General features: G+C 51.8%; 2 long non-coding RNA genes across 4 annotated transcripts; both read right to left on the bottom strand.

Moving 5' to 3' along the window:
• Positions 1–3,008: 3,008 nt before the first annotated feature.
• LOC135422800 (uncharacterized) lies at positions 3,009–11,419 on the bottom strand. 3 transcript variants are annotated; one of them, XR_010434597.1, is made up of 3 exons: positions 11,327–11,418; positions 11,119–11,242; positions 3,009–3,340 (listed from the first exon to the last, which is right to left on the bottom strand). It is a non-coding gene; the product is annotated as an uncharacterized LOC135422800 (long non-coding RNA). The 3 variants fall into 3 exon arrangements; XR_010434596.1 differs by lacking the exon at positions 3,009–3,340 and adding an exon at positions 10,171–10,645 and having other exon boundaries at positions 11,327–11,419; XR_010434598.1 differs by lacking the exon at positions 3,009–3,340 and adding an exon at positions 10,171–10,602.
• On the bottom strand, positions 4,596–5,655 carry LOC135422801 (uncharacterized). Its single transcript, XR_010434599.1, has 3 exons — positions 5,443–5,655; positions 5,248–5,342; positions 4,596–4,776 (listed from the first exon to the last, which is right to left on the bottom strand). It is a non-coding gene; the product is annotated as an uncharacterized LOC135422801 (long non-coding RNA).
• Positions 11,420–17,975: the final 6,556 nt, after the last annotated feature.

Genomic DNA, 17,975 nt, shown 5'->3' with positions numbered 1-17,975 from the left:
ACCAGGGCCTCAGGTAGGATGGCTCCTGACGCTGACCAGGTGAACACCTCCGTTTGCCCCGGGGGGTCAAGAATAACATCCCTGGGAAGAAGTCACCCCCAACAACAAAAAGGGAAAATTAGTGAAGCACGGCGTCCTCTTCTGACTAGATTGCCACCAGCATTCCATAGCAAATGCCATGACTATTCTGTTACAGACGAGAAAACCCTGTTCTCCCAAACAAACAGCGAGGAGATTTATGGGCACGCCTGAAAATTTCCTGTGAGGAACTTTTTGTAACTAAGGAGCAGGTGCTATCTTGAGTTGAAGGCATCCATTTGACAGACACTTAGTACAGCAAACTCTTCAGCAGAGCAATTAATTGCTGCCTATTTGAACAGCAGGGGAGAGAAAATGACAGTCGAAGGGAAGACAAGAAAAGCAGAACTGCAATCAGCAGACTTTTCTTCCATCTCTCCCGAGAAAGCCTAGTTTGTCTGTTCTAATAATTCTATGCCCTTTTCTACACGAAACTTAGACCAAGGCTGAAAAAACAACTAGAAAACACGGAGAGAAGCTTTTTAGAATTTCACGTGATTTTCCCAAACCGATCCCAGAAAAGCAGAACTCGGTAGAATGTACTCACCTCGAGGCCTTTGGTCTTTTTTTCCATAAGCTTCGTCACCTGATGGAAAAAGCAGAGCAGACTCGGTATTTAAGCTCACAACAGGAAAACTTCCCCTTCGTTTCCTAAAAGAAACTACATTAATTCGCACAGCTGCAGGCGCGTCTCCAGCTGTTAAAGCCTTTCAGCTTTTCAGAGGGTGAGAATGCCCTGCTAGGGAAGGCTGAAAAATGCTCGGAGCCTGCCCAGGTCAAAGAGCCCCTCGATTTTGTCTGTGTTCCAGTCCCTGGCTAAAGAAAGGGCAGAAGAAGCGCAGTTGTTGCTTGCCTTTTCCCTCAGAGGTTTTGCCAGGCGCCGGGCCAGCCCGGGCACTCCGGGGGAAGGCCGGCAGTGCCCAAACCCCGCCGCTTTCCCGGGGGCGTCGCTTGCGAGAGCGCCCCCGAGCGCCGGGCCCTGCCTCACAGTCGCCGCCTGGCGGACACGGCCGGGAGCGGCGTTGCAGCCGCGCGCCCCCCCCCCCCACCCCTCGGCGAGACCCGCGGCGCCTTTCGCGAGTACGGGCCTTTCCTCCCTAAAACCTGCCCTTGCCTAGGAAAAGCTGAGCAGTTCACAGAGTTACTGTTTCCACCCCAGCTTCCCAAAGGATTTCTCTCTCCCGGCAGCGCAGACAGGGTCCCCGAGGCAGCGCAGACCCTCCCCGCGGGGGTTGTGGTGCGTGTGCAATGCCAGGGCACATCCGAACCCGGCCCTGCGGCGGCACGCAGGTGCAAGTTTCTCCGCAGAGGCGAGAAACTTGCCTGTCGCTTCCCCTGCCTGCAGTCGCCGATGGCCGCGGGAGAGGCAGAAGAGCGGCCGCGCCCAGCTTACCCTGGCGCCGTGGGTCGCTTCCTGGGGGGGGGGGGGGGGGGGGGAAGGCGGCGGCGCAGCTCCGACAGCATCTCCAGGGCACGGCGGGAGCGGGAGCGGAGGGGAGCGGGGGGGGGGGGGGGAGCGGGGACGGGAGGGGAGCGGAGGGGAGCGGAGCGGAACGAGGCGGGCGGGCGGAGCGCCGCGCGCGCGGCGCCGAGGGGGGCTGCCGGCGCCGGTGCCTGCCGCCGCCCACGAACCTGCCGCCCGCGCCCGGCGCCGCCGAGCGCCCCGCCCCGTCCCCACAGCGGGAAGCGGCGCGGCGAGACGACGCTGCGGGCGCGGGGCGGGGGTCCGGGTCGCGGCGGAGGTCAGACAACCGCCATCTTTAGTGTGGCCTCGGCTAAGTTCCGGTCCTGGCGGCGCCATCTAGAGTGTGGCGTCGGGGCGAACTTCCGGGCCGGGGCCGCCATCTTTAGTGTGGTCGTTCCGGTCCTGGCGGCGCCATCTTTACTGTGGGCTTGGCGGACTTCCGGGCCGGGGCCGCCATCTTTAGTGTGGTCGTTCCGGTCCTGGCGGCGCCATCTTTACTGTGGGCTTGGCGGACTTCCGCGCCGGGGCTTGGAGGACTTCCGGTCCCTCTCTACTTCCGGTGACCGAGTTTACCCAAATTAGCGTCCCTCCTGGCTAATTTCTGCGCTTTCACCCCAAAAAATCTTCATGTTATTCCCCCCACACACACCCCGGGAGAGACGGGAGACCGCCAGTCCCGCCCTGCCGCCGGAACCGGCCCTTAACTCGAGCAGGGAGCGCTGCACCGGCACGAGAGCCACTGCGCATGCGTCGTCGGTCCCGCGCCTGCCTGCCCTTACTTACCACGTCATCGCCGGCGTCTTGCCAATGACTGCGCATGCGCCGGCGTCGCCACCTCGGCTCCGCCGCCCGACCGCCCGGCTTCGCTTTCTTACTGCGGCTCCCCCTCCACTTTTTCGGCTCCCTGGGGTTCCCTCACCCACATTTTGGGGTCCCCTTCTCACATTTTTGGGGTGATGACCCCGCAATTTACGGTTCGGGGGGGGGGGGAGGAGAGGAGAGGAAACGGGGTGCCCAAGAAGGGGTTTCTTTTTTTTTTTTTTTTCTCTTTTATTTCATTTTCATTTTATTTCCTTTTTAGGTTTTTTGCCTTTTTTTTTTTAATTTTCTTTTGTTTTTTATATTTCCTTTTTTATTTCGTTTATTTTTTATTCTCTTTATTTTTCATTTGCTCTCCCAGTGCTCCCCAGTAACACCCAGTGCTCCCCAACAACCCTCAGTAACACCCAGTGCTCCCCAGTGCACCCCAGTAACACCCAGTGCTCCCCAACAACCCCCAGTAACACCCAGTGCTCCCAAACAACCCCCAGTAACACCCAGTGCTCCCCAAAAATTGACCCAAAACCGACCCAAATCACCCCAAAAGCTGACCCAAAACTGACTCCAAAAGCTGACCCAAAACTGACCCAAATCACCCCAAACAATGACCCAAAACTGACCCCAAAAACTGACCCAAATCATCCAAAAAACTGACCCCAAACTTTGCATTTATTTGGCATCATTTCCTCTCAAAAACAACATCTCCAATTTAGCCATCATTTTAAAATCATCCCAGGAATCAAAAGGGACTGGAAAACACACAGAAATCATTCCTACACCCACCAAATCTTTAGGAATTGGAACCCGATTCCCTCATCTCCCTCCTGGTTTTTCTTGGCTGGAAAACCTGATGATCCCCGCTGGCTATTTTTAGGCTGCTTTTCTTCCACAGCTCCTTTCTCCCGGCTGAAACCTCCTGGCACATTCAGGGCTTATCTGGAGGGAAGCCCCTCTGAAGTATTTCCTCTCGTGGCAATTCTGTGGGATGAAGAAGTAAAAAAAGCACGTCAAGAGCTCCTTCTACCCCCTTCCTTCGCAAACACCCTCCCAGTTTGTCCTTGGCAGCTCCATCCCCCCGGCACCCGCACCCGACGCTTCGGCTCCGCTGGCAAAGGGACAGCAAGTGCACAAGCAAGTTCAGTGCTGGGCAGGGGCTCCCTGGGGAACGGCACTTCAGTGCTTTAGTCCGTGGCCTTTCCTGCTGCCCTCCCTCCTGGAGGCAGAGGATGACCCGGCCCTTGTTTCTCCCACGCTCGCAGACCCAGGTCCTGCTCCTTTGGCCCCACTTTTCTTAGCAGACCCGGCATCATTTTCCAGGGTCCCCAGGAAACTTCTGCACTTGACCCATTGCTAAGTGCAGAGCACAGAGCAAGGGAAGGACAAATTCCTTGGCACCCACCCCCTGGAATTTTCCTTCTCTGCAGCACGCTCCCGTTCCCACTGTCTCTGGAGGTGCCCGCACGAGCCCTCCTTCTCCCAGCACCTCAGAGAATGTCCTTTTCACCCAGGTCCCGCTTACCGTCGTCCAACAAAACACGCTGACAACATTTTTCAGGATGCCAGTGGAGAGATATTAGAGCACACTGCACAGGGAAGCTGAGCCTGCCCCTGGATCCCTGCAAGTGTTCCAGGCCAGGCTGGACGGGACTTGGAGCAACCGGGGATGAGAGGGGAAGGTGTCCCTGCCCACGGAAGACAGGGTGGCCTTTGAAGGTCCCCTTCAAACCAAATCGCTCTGGGATTCCCCTCCAAAATCACTACCCAAGAGACACAGCAAGCAAAGCAGAGGGACTGCACTCCCAGCTTTTCTTACCTGCAGGCACACAGCACGTTGGACATAAAAGCCACAGGGTTAGTCCTGCCAGAGGTGTCCGGCACATCCACGGCAACCGAAGGGAAAGAGGGAGCCTGGGAACACAGAGTAAAAGACACTTTAATTAGGACTACACCGAGCACTAGCCAGGTCATTCACACAGCTTCACTGTCCAGTCACACAAAAAACACTCACCGAGGCTTCAGGGAGGATGGTTCCTGACGCTGACCAGGTGAATACCTCCCTGGAAGCCCGCTCCGCTCATGCCAGGCACTAGGGCTCCCCCAGAAGGGCTTTGCCAAGCATCCAAGGGAAATTAAAATTACAGCCTGGGCAGGAAATTAAAATTACAGTCCGGCAGGACCGCTCCTGGCCAAGGCCACCGCTCCCTGCAAGTCAGACCACTCACCACCCGGGGCGAGGATTATCGGGGGCACACCTCCAGCTTTTATTCTCCAGAAACTCCAGTTCTTTCTGGTACCGCTTGCCAGAAAGTCTTCCCCTGCTGGAAGAGGTCACTTTAGTCTTTCGAGGGGCCAGACTGCCAAAGCCCGGCCAGTCCATTCCAACGAGGAAAGGTAGCTTGGTCTTGGACAGGATACTGGGGGGGGAGACACAAAATAAAAGTTTAATTTAAAACTTCCTGGAAGAGAAAGCAATTCAAACATAAGGCAGACAAGACTCGTGCAAAACTGAATAACACTGGACTTCAAAGGAGAATTATTTCCCTCTGCACCTCAGAGAACCCCAATTTTCACCCAGGTCCTGCTTGCCATCGTCCAACAAAACGTGCTGACAAAATTTTTCATGATGACAGTGGAGAGCTATTAAATGCACACTGCACAGGGAAGCTGAGGCTGCCCCTGGATCCCTGCAAGTGTTCCAGGCCAGGCTGGATGGGACTTGCAGCATCCAACCGGGGATGAGAGTGGAAGGTGTCCCTGCCCACGGAAGACAGGGTGGCCTTTGAAGGTCCCCTTCAAACCAAATCGCTCTGGGATTCCCCTCCAAAATCACTACCCAAGAGACACAGCAAGCAAAGCAGAGGGACTGCACTCCCAGCTTTTCTTACCTGCAGGCACACAGCACGTTGGACATAAAAGCCACAGGGTTAGTCCTGCCAGAGGTGTCCGGCACATCCACGGCAACCGAAGGGAAAGAGGGAGCCTGGGAACACAGAGTAAAAGACACTTTAATTAGGACTACACCGAGCACTAGCCAGGTCATTCACACAGCTTCACTGTCCAGTCACACAAAAAACACTCACCGAGGCTTCAGGGAGGATGGTTCCTGACGCTGACCAGGTGAATACCTCCCTGGAAGCCCGCTCCGCTCATGCCAGGCACTAGGGCTCCCCCAGAAGGGCTTTGCCAAGCATCCAAGGGAAATTAAAATTACAGCCTGGGCAGGAAATTAAAATTACAGTCCGGCAGGACCGCTCCTGGCCAAGGCCACCGCTCCCTGCAAGTCAGACCACTCACCACCCGGGGCGAGGATTATCGGGGGCACACCTCCAGCTTTTATTCTCCAGAAACTCCAGTTCTTTCTGGTACCGCTTGCCAGAAAGTCTTCCCCTGCTGGAAGAGGTCACTTTAGTCTTTCGAGGGGCCAGACTGCCAAAGCCCGGCCAGTCCATTCCAACGAGGAAAGGTAGCTTGGTCTTGGACAGGATACTGGGGGGGGAGACACAAAATAAAAGTTTAATTTAAAACTTCCTGGAAGAGAAAGCAATTCAAGCATAAGGCAGACAAGACTCGTGCAAAACTGAATAACACTGGACTTCAAAGGAGAATTATTTCCCTCTGCACCTCAGAGAACCCCAATTTTCACCCAGGTCCTGCTTGCCATCGTCCAACAAAACGTGCTGACAAAATTTTTCATGATGACAGTGGAGAGCTATTAAATGCACACTGCACAGGGAAGCTGAGGCTGCCCCTGGATCCCTGCAAGTGTTCCAGGCCAGGCTGGATGGGACTTGCAGCATCCAACCGGGGATGAGAGTGGAAGGTGTCCCTGCCCACGGAAGACAGGGTGGCCTTTGAAGGTCCCCTTCAAACCAAATCGCTCTGGGATTCCCCTCCAAAATCACTACCCAAGAGACACAGCAAGCAAAGCAGAGGGACTGCACTCCCAGCTTTTCTTACCTGCAGGCACACAGCACGTTGGACATAAAAGCCACAGGGTTAGTCCTGCCAGAGGTGTCCGGCACATCCACGGCAACCGAAGGGAAAGAGGGAGCCTGGGAACACAGAGTAAAAGACACTTTAATTAGGACTACACCGAGCACTGGCCAGGTCATGCACACAGACAGCTTCACCGTCCAGTCACACAAAAAACACTTACCTACCAGGGCCTCAGGTAGGATGGCTCCTGACGCTGACCAGGTGAACACCTCCGTTTGCCCCGGGGGGTCAAGAATAACATCCCTGGGAAGAAGTCACCCCCAACAACAAAAAGGGAAAATTAGTGAAGCACGGCGTCCTCTTCTGACTAGATTGCCACCAGCATTCCATAGCAAATGCCATGACTATTCTGTTACAGACGAGAAAACCCTGTTCTCCCAAACAAACAGCGAGGAGATTTATGGGCACGCCTGAAAATTTCCTGTGAGGAACTTTTTGTAACTAAGGAGCAGGTGCTATCTTGAGTTGAAGGCATCCATTTGACAGACACTTAGTACAGCAAACTCTTCAGCAGAGCAATTAATTGCTGCCTATTTGAACAGCAGGGGAGAGAAAATGACAGTCGAAGGGAAGACAAGAAAAGCAGAACTGCAATCAGCAGACTTTTCTTCCATCTCCCCGAGAAAGCCTAGTTTGTCTGTTCTAATAATTCTATGCCCTTTTCTACACGAAACTTAGACCAAGGCTGAAAAAACAACTAGAAAACACGGAGAGAAGCTTTTTAGAATTTCACGTGATTTTCCCAAACCGATCCCAGAAAAGCAGAACTCGGTAGAATGTACTCACCTCGAGGCCTTTGGTCTTTTTTTCCATAAGCTTCGTCACCTGATGGAAAAAGCAGAGCAGACTCGGTATTTAGGTTCACAACAGGAAAACTTCCCCTTCGTTTCCTAAAAGAAACTACATTAATTCGCACAGCTGCAGGCGCGTCTCCAGCTGTTAAAGCCTTTCAGCTTTTCAGAGGGTGAGAATGCCCTGCTAGGGAAGGCTGAAAAATGCTCGGAGCCTGCCCAGGTCAAAGAGCCCCTCGATTTTGTCTGTGTTCCAGTCCCTGGCTAAAGAAAGGGCAGAAGAAGCGCAGTTGTTGCTTGCCTTTTCCCTCAGAGGTTTTGCCAGGCGCCGGGCCAGCCCGGGCACTCCGGGGGAAGGCCGGCAGTGCCCAAACCCCGCCGCTTTCCCGGGGGCGTCGCTTGCGAGAGCGCCCCCGAGCGCCGGGCCCTGCCTCACAGTCGCCGCCTGGCGGACACGGCCGGGAGCGGCGTTGCAGCCGCGCGCGGCGCTGCAGCCGCGCGCCCCCCCCCCCCCACCCCTCGGCGAGACCCGCGGCGCCTTTCGCGAGTACGGGCCTTTCCTCCCTAAAACCTGCCCTTGCCTAGGAAAAGCTGAGCAGTTCACAGAGTTACTGTTTCCACCCCAGCTTCCCAAAGGATTTCTCTCTCCCGGCAGCGCAGACAGGGTCCCCGAGGCAGCGCAGACCCTCCCCGCGGGGGTTGTGGTGCGTGTGCAATGCCAGGGCACATCCGAACCCGGCCCTGCGGCGGCACGCAGGTGCAAGTTTCTCCGCAGAGGCGAGAAACTTGCCTGTCGCTTCCCCTGCCTGCAGTCGCCGATGGCCGCGGGAGAGGCAGAAGAGCGGCCGCGCCCAGCTTACCCCGGGGACGATCTCGGTCGGATCTGGCGCCGTGGGTCGCTTCCTGGGGGGGGGGGGGGGGGGGGGGGGGAAGGCGGCGGCGCAGCTCCGACAGCATCTCCAGGGCACGGCGGGAGCGGGAGCGGAGGGGAGCGGGGGGGGGGGGGGGGGGAGCGGGGACGGGAGGGGAGCGGAGGGGAGCGGAGCGGAACGAGGCGGGCGGGCGGAGCGCCGCGCGCGCGGCGCCGAGGGGGGCTGCCGGCGCCGGTGCCTGCCGCCGCCCACGAACCTGCCGCCCGCGCCCGGCGCCGCCGAGCGCCCCGCCCCGTCCCCACAGCGGGAAGCGGCGCGGCGAGACGGCGCTGCGGGCGCGGGGCGGGGGTCCGGGTCGCGGTGGAGGTCAGACAACCGCCATCTTTAGTGTGGCCTCGGCTAAGTTCCGGTCCTGGCGGCGCCATCTAGAGTGTGGCGTCGGGGCGAACTTCCGGGCCGGGGCCGCCATCTTTAGTGTGGTCGTTCCGGTCCTGGCGGCGCCATCTTTACTGTGGGCTTGGCGGACTTCCTGGCAGGGGCCGCCATCTTTAGTGTGGTCGTTTCGGTCCTGGCGGCGCCATCTTTACTGTGGGCTTGGCGGACTTCCGCGCCGGGGCTTGGAGGACTTCCGGTCGCTCTCTACTTCCGGTGACCGAGTTTACCCAAATTAGCGTCCCTCCTGGCTAATTTCTGCGCTTTCACCCCAAAAAATCTTCATGTTATTCCCCCCCCACACACCCCGGGAGAGACGGGAGACCGCCAGTCCCGCCCTGCCGCCGGAACCGGCCCTTAACTCGAGCAGGGAGCGCTGCACCGGCACGAGAGCCACTGCGCATGCGCCGCCGGTCCCGCTCCTGCCTGCCCTTACTTACCACGTGATCGTCGGCGTCTTGCCAACGACTGCGCATGCGCCGGCGTCGCCACCTCGGCTCCCCCCCTACCCCGCCGCCCGACCGCCCGGCTTCGCTTTCTTACTGCGGCTCCCCCTCCACTTTTTCGGCTCCCTGGGGTTCCCTCACCCACATTTTGGGGTCCCCGTCTCACATTTTAGGGGTGTTGACCCCGCAATTTACGGTTCGGGGCGGGGGGGGGAGGAGAGGAAACGGGGTGCCCAAGAAGGGGTTTCTTTTTTTTTTTTTTTCTCTCTTATTTCCTTTTCATTTTATTTCCTTTTTAGTTTTTTTGCCTTTTTTTTTTTAATTTTCTTTTGGTTTTTATATTTCCTTTTTTATTTCGTTTATTTTTTATTCTCTTTATTTTTCATCTTCTCTCCCAGTGCTCCCCAGTAACACCCAGTGCTCCCCAACAACCCTCAGTAACACCCAGTGCTCCCCAGTGCACCCCAGTAACACCCAGTGCTCCCCAACAACGCCCAGTAACACCCAGTGCTCCCCAGTAAACACCCAGTGCTCCCCAACAACCCCCAGTAACACCCAGTGCTCCCCAAAAATTGACCCAAAACCGACCCCAATCACACCAAACAATGACCCAAAACTGACCCCAAAACCCCACCCCAATCATCCCAAAAGCTGACCCAAAACTGACCCCAATCATTTCAAAAGCTGACCCAAAACTGACCCAAATCACCCCAAACAATGACCCCAAACTGACCCCAAAAAGTGACCCAAATCATCCAAAAAACTGACCCAAAACTCTGCATTTATTTGGCATCATTTCCTCTCAAAAACAACATCTCCGATTTAGTTGATTGCTAAAGCCATCATTTTAAAATTATCTCAGGAATCAAAAGGGACTGGAAAACACACACAAATCATTCCTGCACCCACCAAATCTTTAGGAATTGGAACCCGATTCCCTCATCTCTCTCCTTGTTTTTCTTGGCTGGAAAACCTGATGATCCCTGCTGGCTATTTTTAGGCTGCTTTTCTTCCACAGCTCCTTTCCTCCCGGCTGAAACCTCCTGGCATATTCAGGGCTTATCAGGATATATTTGCTGCTTTCTGAACAGGAGCACACAAAACGCATTGAAGCCAAAGAAAAAATGACAAACCAGAAAAAAAAAAAAGAGCCAAAAGAAACGCTCTGCCTGCCTTGGTACACTCTCTGCTTGATCATTCCAAAGGAGATTCTCCACGGATCAGAAGCAATTACCAATCATTTTTCCTCTGTAACAGTTAATGAACAACTTGGGTTTCTGTTGAGGGGCTGGAGACGTCCAGTGAGGGTTCAGGGTCTGGTGGGTTGTTTATGGCAGATCCTGACCGGCCCAGGCCAAACCCAACCACCCCCATCGCTGCTCCATCCCACATGGAGAATATTGATACTGTATAGAAATACTCCCCTTCCCTGCTACTTCATCCTTCTTTACACATCCGTGGAGCAGGTTTTCTCCACCCTTTGTTCCCAGCAACAGCTCTGCAGCCCAAATCCCAGCTCCCACAGACACAAACTAAACACACCTAAGGCGATGGTTCCATCAGCACCTGGAATTCCAAGCTCCCCGTTCCCTGGAATGCTCATCCCAACACTCACAGCAATCTCACCTCAGCCCACAGGCTCTCTGTCCTCAGAGGCAAACACAGCCTGCTCTGGCACTGCGTTTCCTCTCACTCCTGGTCTCCTGCAAACCCCCAGGGAAATCCAATCCCTCAGACCCTGCACCCCTGGACACGAGGGGAACTAGAGTTTGACCCGGATCCCAGCACCCTGGACAAGTGTGTTCCCAGGAGCACAGGCCTGTGGCTCCATCCAGCCCATCCATCCCTCCTTTTCCCCCAGGGAGTCCCAGACCCTCCCCCAGCTCCACTGCATCTGTCCCCCGGCCCAGCCCAGCTCCAGGCTCTCCCCCAGCGCTGTGTCAGCTCCAGCCCTGGCAGAGCTGCAAACACCCCCCAGCTCGGCCCCCCGGGCTACTGAACCCCCAAGCCAAGGCTCAGGCTCACCAACAGGGACCAACCTGCCCCACTCAGCACAGCCCAACCCCACAGCTCAGGGATCCCACACTCACCTGGCCCTTTGCCCCTTCCTCTCCACCCTTCCCAGCACGGCAAGGACCAGCCTGCAGTGGAAACAGAGCCAGTGCCCAGGGAGCAAATGCCAACAGCCAGGAGGAGAGAAACGTGTCCCTCTGACTTACCCCACCCCACGGGCAGCACCAGGTGCCCCCAGCGCCGGTCGGTGGGGCTGGAGCCTGTTGCTTTGGCTGCTCACACCCCAACACATTTGGCATTGCTGGACCCAAGTCAACGATTTTCCCTGTCCTGAAAGAGAGAAGAACAAGAAAATTAAGTGCACTGGGGAAGTCAAAGGCTCTTGGTTTTCACCCTTCTCTTCTGATTACTCACTACAGGCGTTTCTTCCCTAAAACTTGCTCTTACCCCCCCCCCCCGGCCGGTCCCCGCCCCTGCCCTGCCCGGCGGCCCCGAGCGCTCCAGGCCCGGCCCGGCCAACGCCTCGCTCTGCGCAGGCGCCGCTTCCCAGCCCGCCCCGACCGCCGGGCGCTGCGTCGCAGTCGCCGCCTGGCGGACACGGCCGGGAACGGCACTGCAGCCGCGCCCCCCCCCCTTGCGAGACCCGCGGCGCCTTTCGCGAGTACGGGCCTTTCTTCCCTGAAACCTGCCCTTGCCTAGGAAAAGCTGAGCAAGTCACAGAGTTGCTGTTTCTAGCCCAGCTTCCCAAAGGATTTCTCTCTCCTGGCGGCGGCAGCAGCTGCAGCAACGCTCCCTGCGAAGCCCTGACCGAGGCTGGGAATTGACACACAACAAGCCAAGAGCATTAACTCGGCCCCAAAACACTCCACAAGAAACCAATTTAGAGTCACCTTTGTCTCCTCCCCCCCGCGCAGGCCCAGGCTTTGGGATTCCAAGGCAAACCTCGAGAGGCCCAGAGAGCAGCAGCCCCTCAGCCCCAGCACCGCCTCCCCCGTGAAGGAAGGACGCCTGGCTGGCTCAGAGGGTCCTGTGATAGCTGACTCAGTTGGCTACGAGAAAGAAAACTGAAACTGATGCAAGAGTTCAGCAGCACGTGGGAGATAACCCCGCAACTGGCTACTCACCATCCCCTAAGCTGTGAGGTTCTTGGGCCACTGGCTCCAACCCGAGTCGGGGGCTGCTGCCGTCACCGTGTGCCGTACCTGGGTGTGTGAGAAAAAAGTTACGTGGTGTTTCTGAAAGTAAGGGAGACCCCAGCACCTCCTCGCTACCTTGCCAACTAAGCACAAATGCTCCTCCTTTGCCAAATGCAGGCCAGGTGGCACCTGCAATCAGAAAAGGTCAAGGCTTAATTGCTGAGCCTTGTAGTACTAAGAGATTACTCACAAGGACAGCTGAAGACCGTCAAACTTAATTGGCATGTGGCCTCGGCCCTCTGAGGCTGCACACATTCCCTGCAAAATAAAATCATAGGCAAATGTCCATACCGAGATACTGCCCAAAATGATGGTGTCTCAGGGTTAGCTCCTGCCTGCCTCTTCTCAACAGTGACCTCTTACCAGCACAATCCCTGATGCATTGGACCATCTGTTAGAAGCTGGCAGACTACCTGTAAAACACAAGAAACAAAGAATGATCACAGATTCACCAAAACCACAACACCTGTAAAAGAGCATCTACTTCAGTCCTGGAGTCAATGCTCATCTTGCTCACTGGTACTCACAAGGTTCCCCTCCCCTCCAGTGCCTATTGTCTGCTGGGCCAGGGGCTCTGCATCTTAAAAAAAAAAAAAAAAAAGGAAAACCAAACCACACCCCCACACCCCCCCCCCCAAAATAGAGCCTAAAGTCAAATCTTCCTGCCTGTTGCTGTGCTCCTCTGACCTCTTCTGGTCATCTCTGCTTTACCTCCTGTCCGTCTGATGCTGCAAAGAAATCATTTACCAAAGTCACCCAGATACAGAGGGGGAGCTGAAAAAGTGTCACTTTTCCTTAGGCAAACCATCCAGGGTGACTGCCTGCAGCCACGGCTGGAGACTGCAGCTGTCATCGCACAGAATATCTGGGTGCACAAGAGACAAACTTAAGGGGCACATCTGAAAAGTCAGTAGATTCCTTCACAGGCATTTAGGGGGCTCTTCCTAGATACTGCTTTCCACCTGTACTACCTTCAAAATGTCCCTGGCAATTCCTAACCTGATACCCTAGCTCTCATTACATCTCTAGGCTATAACCCCTGATTATTCAAAAACCTGGAACCATCTTCAACACAGAGTAGCTTCACAAGAGAAAGCTTGGAAAAATGCCAAGTTACAGTTGAAGTGATCAAGAAATCCCAAAAGACACAATGCTCCTAAGGGGGAAAAAAAAAGAAAAGAGCAAATTACAAAAGCACCTTACCATCCCTGAGCAAATGACATAAAATTAATAACTTCAAAAAGCCTGTAATCCTCTTCATGGCCACATACACCTCTGCTCCTTTAGATACCAAAGTTGGTGGTTCAGGAAACCTGAAAAAATTTGAAAGATGCCCTTCACTGAAAGAGAGAGAGCTCTCATTCTCTTGAATCCAGCTGCTGAATGAGCTCCCTGAGCAATGGCTGGGGCTAATATACCCCTGGCCACACCCACCTCCCTTCCCATGAGGCCCCGGGGAAAGGGAGGAGGCAAATACCAGAAGTATAAAGGCTCTGGAAGGAGCAGCACTTACTTTGTCTCTCTGACTTAACTTCAGGATGGGTGAAGGGCCTGGTACAGAAAAAGACTGCTAATGAGAATAAAGACACTTTTTCTCTTTCTGCGGCTATACCCACCAAAACAACAGAGACTAGGTAAGACATTAAACTTCTTGTTTGTTGGGCAGAGAGGCAAAAAAGTAATTCTTCAGAGAAGGTGAAAGGTTCAGGTGGTAGGACATCCTGTGCACTGCATAAGCAGCAAGAGCTTCCTGCTCTGGTACCTTTCCTCTAGGAGAAATCTCCATCTATGTTCAACTTGGGGGCTCAGATGGCCAATTTCATTCCAGAGCTCCTGCAAGTGAATAAGAACCCTTTCCACCAGCAAAGAAAGCCTTCACCCTTGGGGTCTCAGGTGCAGGTGATGAGAAACCCAGGCACTCCATGGGCAGCAAGAGCTTTCTGTCCTGGCACCTTTTGGCTGGGAGGAATCTCCAGCAGTGGTGATTTTGGGGGCTCAGACTGGCATTTTCAGTGCAGGACTCCTGCAACTGAATGACAGCCCTTTTCCCCAGGAAAGACAGCTTGGAGCCTAATTTTTTTTAAGTTTTATGTTGAAATATTCTTGAATTTTCATTGTTTTCTTAAAATGATGGTGTGATACTAACTATGTTACACTTGGATCACTGGTTTCTGGTACTCAATTCACTGTTGACCAAATCTAGCAGGATGATTTCAGTGTTTCAGGTAAGCTCTTGAAATCTCTAATTGTTGGTTAGAAGTTTTAAAAACAGTGCAAAAGGAAATAGAAAATAAACCCAGTTACATTTCTTTGTCCCATGTTTCATGACTTCAGAAGAAGATGTGCTTGTTGAATTGTAATGTGATAGTGGCTGTATTTTTTTCAGAATAGGAAGATTTACACATCTCTAAATGTTTAGAAAAAGTTCCACGTGCTGAAGGCACTTCAATAGCATGTAGACATTCCACTTTGTCTGAATGTGCTTTCTGTGTACAGTGCATGGTCCTGTATGAAGATGCTTTCATTTATTTATTAAGATTCTGGCTTTTTGATGAGTAGCTAGATAAGTTCTGTGGGTTGGTTGGCCTTTCTTCATAAAGAGAAAAAAATACAGGAAATACAGTTCTCCAGAAAGTCACTGTACCGGTGTAAGTCGAGAAGCACCGGCTGTTGTTTTTGCTTCTGGCTGAGTTTGAGATTTCTTGATGCATTTAGTTTTGAAAATCTTGTATTTGTGGTGCTTGGTTTGTAGGGGATATTGGTATCACTGTAGCATTTGTTTTTCTTGAGCCACAGTATATGCTCTGAGCCATGACTTAATGCAGCTCTTCGTCTTAAGGATTGGAATTACTGCTGTGAAGGGCTTTTCTTCAAGCTTGCTTGGTCCTTGAAGCAGAGAAGTGTTCACCATGTAACTATTTCCTGTGTATGTGGTATGTAGAATTGACCATTTTGATTCCTATATGCCTCCTACTTAGTGGCATATTGGTCATTGTTTTGCCAACCATGTTCTTCTACCGTGTCTTACAGAGAAAAGTGTAACAATAAAAAGATTTTTCAAAACTTAAGTTCACTCAAAGTAAACAGAGCATATATGAAGCAAATCTCTGCTGTCTTTTCCCACTTTTTGATAATATTATGTGTAATTGGTATTCACTGTGGCTGTACCGGGATACAGGCTTTTGTCTGCAGAGAGCGGCCTGCTGGTAAAAATCATTTCGGTGTCAGTCCAGGATAAAAATAGTAATAAAAAACTCTTTTTCTTCTGAAAGTCAGTGTGGACCAAGTCGATTTTATGATTATCTTGTCTGCTGTGCATGAGAGTCCTGGTGGACTGGGTAATAAAGCTTCTGCTTTATTACCAAAACATGAACAGGGAAAGTAAAGGTATAAAAAAACCTAAAAGGCAAAAGCATATCACAATCTCCAGAAGCAATAAGAAAATGGTAAGAACTGGGGCATGAATATGTAAAAGAATTTTATCACATCTACTTAATCTCTCTGTGCCATAGCAAAAAGGTCTTAACTTTTTTCTCTACTTGAGAACTGTAGATTAGTGTTCCAAGTCAAAGTATTGAGAATGGAAAAAAAAAAAAAGAACGGACTGAATTTATATGGAAAATACAACCATTTTGTTCTTATTTTTCTTCAGTGTCATGCTGCTGAGTGCTGTCCTTCTGGCTCCCGAGTCCTGTAGGTGGCAATCTTGTGTTGTCTTGGAGAGGCAAATCCCAACCCTTTCAAACTTCAGCTGGGAATGTCTGGATTAAGGGGAAGAGACAGGGGATGGCACCAGCTGAAAAGAAAATTTATTTTTTCTCTTCTTTTCTTCAGTTTTTAAGACTTGTGTCCCTCAATATTTCCTCACAACTCCTTAATCCCAGGACTTAGTGTAGCAATTAGCTGGTGAGGAAGTGAGGCAGTGGCTGTGCCACAACTGGAGCGGTGCCGCTAAGTGGGTCCAAAGTAGCAAAGCTGCAGAAGCGATGCTCTCTCTGTTCCTGCCTGAGCACACAAATCCTCCCTCCTATAGGTTTTTAGGGCTTGAGTGGGATCACTAAAGGAGTCTTAACTTTCTTTTCCCTTTATGGGACATGACCCCAATGTTCACTAAGTTTGGAAACCAGTTTCTCGCAGTACAAACAACTTCTTTTAACAGCTCTGCCAAACAAAAATTTTTTCATGGGAGAATGGCTGAGGAAGAAGTAAGCTATCCTAGTTCTTGGGTTTCATGAGTATTCATCTTCCAGCCTTTATCAGAAGGATGTAAAATAGTAAGGGTCTGAAATCTAGAGTACACTCTGAAAAATGTAAGCATTTTCTGGATGAAGCTGAGAAAAGAAAAACTTCTGGTGACCGGTTCTTAAGAGAAGCAAGACTAAACTGATAATTTAACACTGTATGCACAAGTAATTTCCTGCCTATTTTACTTTACAATACAATAGACTTTACTGGTTTTTATGAACTACTGAAGTTATATAAGTAATTTCCTTTTTTTTTATTTATATAAGGGGTTTACACTAGGATTAAAATCTTAGCAGATGTGATTGGATCTAAGACTTTCCTGCATCTAAAACTTCACATCCATGGACAGTCTTTATTTCCCAATCACACGAGGGGAGGAGAGGTGGATGAAACCCTTCAGGATCCCAAAAATCCTTCTCTTGAATTTGTACTCTGCAAGATATGTGTTTGCTTCATGCTGTGTATTTCAGCAGAACACTCAAATGCACCAGGGAAATTGGAGAGAGAAACCTGTGACCAGGAACTGCAGAACAGTAACTCCCTTCGCTTTGGTACAGGGAATGCGATTTATGTGGCCGCAGGAAAATGAGTGAATTCAGAGCTCAGAAGTCCTATCTCAATATAAATTATGCAGTAAAATATCATCAGCCCTGCTCCTCATATCAGTATTTCACTTAAAGAATTTTAAAACCTGAAGGGTGTAAGCACGGGCCTGACTGCATTTTGAGATAAAATAGGGATGTAATTTCAGAATGAAATCAGCATCTAGTCATTAATCTTGCATAATCAATGCAGCATTAATCTTTAGTTGATCTAGGCATGCAAAGGGAATCTGACAGTATGAATTTGCAGGGATTTAAGCCGGTTTTAATTTTGTGTGGTTGAAGGTCTGCTTTTCCCTGCCAAATGTTCTTTTTGGCTTCAGTGTGCATATGACCCAAAGGTGATCTGATTTAACTGATATAGGCCACGACTTTGGATTTTGTCACTAGTGATTAGTTTTCAGCTGAGCAGTTCCCTGAGCTGCTTGTTGCCAAGTCACACAAATCTCACTTCTATTGAGAGAGGGAGAGCACTTTTGTTGAATGGACTGTTAACGGCAATACACGTTATGCTTTATGCTTTACTCTCGTGCATTAGAGCAACACAAGTGATAACCTGTGGTCACTTTCTTCTAAACTTACAGATAACCCCTTGAATGAGAGTATGGAAAGAATTGATGCGGTAACAAAGATCTGCAGTGTAGTGAACTGCAGAGTCAGAGAGGCTGGTGCACTAGGAAGAAGGAAAGCAAGCTGCATGATGCAGTATTCTTATTGTTTAGAATTTCCCTCAGGCTGACACCATTCATTCCTGTGTTGGTTTTTTTTCCCTTCACTAGCCACAGATTCAGATCTAAACCTAATCTAGCCTTTAGTGAAAGTTAGATGGCAGCTCTTCACATGAAGGGTAATCAGACCTGCTTTTAAAGCTCCATGGGAGATGAAGGCAGGAGGCTTTTCTTACCCTAAGGCAGAAGTGCTTCTGACTAAAAGGTTTTTTGGAAACTATGCAATGAATTATCCTAATGCACAGCTCAATTGAAGGGAAAAAGATCTAACAAGCCTGCCTAGGTAATTTTT

Source organism: Pseudopipra pipra, chromosome 15 (genome assembly GCF_036250125.1).
Source record: "Pseudopipra pipra isolate bDixPip1 chromosome 15, bDixPip1.hap1, whole genome shotgun sequence".
Classification (NCBI taxonomy): domain Eukaryota; kingdom Metazoa; phylum Chordata; class Aves; order Passeriformes; family Pipridae; genus Pseudopipra; species Pseudopipra pipra.
Note: the sequence above shows the minus strand (reverse complement) of the source record. Positions and strands in the feature narration are given on the sequence as shown.